We start from the raw sequence: 2,928 nt of genomic DNA on the forward strand, positions 1-2,928 counted from the left end.
TCAGGAACCACAGAAGCTGGAGACTTGGCACCCCAGCGAGGGCCACCATGGGGGACCAGAGGCCCCAGGACAATTCCAGTGTCCAGTCTCCGCCCGGAGCCTTCTGAGACTGGAGTGACCCATCTGCGCCCGCAGCCTCCCAGGACTCCTCGGGGGTCCAGTCTCCACCCACAACCTGTCAAGACTCCTCGGGGGTCCAGTCTCCACCCACAGCCTGTCAAGACTCCTCGGGGGTCTAGTCTCTGCCCGCAGCCTCCCAAGACTCATCAGGTGCCCAGTTTCCACCCGGAGCCTCCCACAGTTCTGGGGTCCAGTCTCCTCCTGGAGCCTCCCACAGGTCCGGGGTCCAGTCTCTGCCCGGAGCCTCCCACAGTTCCGGGGTCCAGTCTCCACCCGCAGCCTCCCAAGACTCGTCGGCTGTCCAGTGTCCGCCCGGAGCCTCCCACAGTTCTGGTGTCCAGTCTCCTCGCGGAGCACTCCGAGACTGGAGTGACCCATCTGCTCCCGCAGCCTCCCAGGACTCCTTGGAGGTCCAGTCTCCACCCGCAGCCTCCCAAGACTCGTCGGGTGTCCAGTCTCCAGCCAGAGCCTCCCACAATTCTGGTGTCCAGTCTCTGCCTGGAGCCACCCACAGTTCCAGGGTCCAGTCTCTGCCCAGAGCCTCCCACAGTTCTGGGGTCCAGTCTCCACCCGCAGCCTTCCAAGACTCGTCATGTGTCCAGTCTCCACCCACAGCCTCCCAAGACTGGTCGGGTGTCCAGTCTCTGCTCAGAGCCTCCCATAGTTCTGGGGTGTCCAGTGTCCACCCGGAGCCTTCCGAGACTGGAGGGAGCCATCTGCTCCTGCAGCCTCCCAGGACTCATGGGGGGTCCAGTCTCCACCCACAGCCTGTCAAGTCTTCTCGGGGGTCCAGTCTCTGCTCACAGCCTGCCAAGACTTCTCAGAGGTCCAGTCTCCACCCACAGCCTCCCAAGACTCATCGGGTGTCCAGTCTCCAGCCAGAGTCTCCCACAATTCCGGTGTCCAGTCTCTGCCCGCAGCCTCCCAAGACTCTGCGGAGGTCCACTCTCCACCCACAGCCTCCCAAGACTCCTTGGAGGTCCAGTCTCCACCCGCAGCCTCCCAAGACTCCTTGGAGGTCCAGTCTCCACCCGGAGCCTCCCAAGACTCGTCGGCTGTCCAGTGTCCGCCCGGAGCCTCCCACAGTTCCGGTGTCCAGTCTCCGCGCGGAGCCTTCTGAGACTGGAGTGACCCATCTGCTCCCACAGCCTCCCAAGACTCCTCGGGGGTCCAGTCTCCACCCACAGCCTGTCAAGATTCCTCGGGGGTCCAGTCTCCAGCCTCCCAGGACTCCTCGGGGGTCCAGTCTCCACCCACAGCCTGTCAAGTCTCCTCGGGGGTCCACTCTCCGCCCGCAGCCTCCTGAGACTGGTGTGTCCCATCTCCACCTGCAATCTCCCGACCCTAGTCGGGTGTCCAATCTCCTACTACACATGCTGAAATTGCTGGATCCTGGGAGGACGCTGAAAGTCGTGTGGGATCGTTGTGAGGCCCGGGTGAAGAAAACTGAGGAACCCACCGAGCCTGATCAATGCCCTTGTGGAGAATCCTGCCTGCAGCCTCCCGAGACTCTGGTATCCAGTCTCCATCCGGAGCCTCCCAATGCTCCAGAGTCCCATCAATTCTCGGAGCCTCCCAATATTGGAGCATCCTACATAAAAGAACTGCTTCAGGAAGATACAGCAAGCCCAAAAGACCCTCTTCAATATAGATACACGTTGGAAAAACTCCGTGAATTCTTCAAGTGGGCCGCAGACGTGGGAGTTGAAGAAACAATCTGGAATCTGTTTGACTTCGCCACCAAGTACAGAGCAATCCATGAGGACCAAAAGTTTAAGAAGGTAAAGGAGTGTTCCTCAGAGCTGCAGTACATACACCATGGAGCTAGATGAAAAGGATGAGGACAAATTCTTCTCACAGGAAAAATACTGGGGCAGGAAATTCCACATGCCATCAAATTCTTATACCGCACAGCGTGTGAAGATGAAATATGGAGCATGGTACCTCAAGCCTAGGTTGTGGAAAACGTGTAGAAGTGATGAAACTTTGACTGACCCCAAACTCTTACTTAAAAAGCCTGATGAACCTGACGTTCTTGAAGATCTTTATGGACCAATTGCCTTTAAGGATTTCATTCTCAGCAAGGGCTATGAAATACCTGGAATCCTTGAAAGGCTGTTTGCCAGGAAAGGATGGACTTATGACTCTGAACAGACTCCTATTCAACGTGCAATACTTTACAGGTACGAAGAAATCGTAGAGTCATCGGAAGAAGATTAGCGCTCTTCAGTTTACTACTCAATTGGGTATTTCTTGCTCTCATTTTAATCATCAATCATAATTTATGATGAAAAATATCCATATCCAGCTATTGAGAGAAAAACAGAACAGAGAACAGAGAAATAAGTGTAGGAGACATCTGGGATGTGGTGAAAAGTATAAAAATGTATAATTCGAGTTACAGAAGAATAGAAGAGAAAGATGGCACAACAACCACATTTGAAAAACTAATGACTAAGAAACTCTTGAAGCTGGAAAATACCAGTGACAGATTCAGGAAATGCTACAAACCACAAGAATGATAAATATAAGGAAAACCACACCTAAACACGTCATATTAAAATTTCTGAAAACCAAACATGAAAATAAATATACATTTTTGTTTGTTTAAAATTTTGTATTCCTAATTTTTGTGGGTACATAGTACGTGTATATATTTTAATACTGATATGTTAATATTAACAGAGAAATAATTTCACTGCCCTAATAATTCCTTGTGCTCCGTCTACTCCTCCCTCCCTTAGAACCCTTAAATCTCTGAAAGTTACTGACTTTTTACTGTCTCCATAGCTCAGCCTTTTACAGAAT

General features: G+C 52.3%; 1 pseudogene; it reads left to right on the forward strand.

Annotated features, from left to right (window-relative positions):
* Nucleotides 1-430: 430 nt before the first annotated feature.
* On the forward strand, nucleotides 431-2,637 carry LOC116464971 (protein FAM47A-like; annotated as a pseudogene).
* Nucleotides 2,638-2,928: the final 291 nt, after the last annotated feature.

The sequence above is a fragment of the Hylobates moloch genome, unplaced genomic scaffold (assembly GCF_009828535.3).
Source record: "Hylobates moloch isolate HMO894 unplaced genomic scaffold, HMol_V3 SCAFFOLD_2468, whole genome shotgun sequence".
Classification (NCBI taxonomy): Eukaryota; Metazoa; Chordata; class Mammalia; order Primates; family Hylobatidae; genus Hylobates; species Hylobates moloch.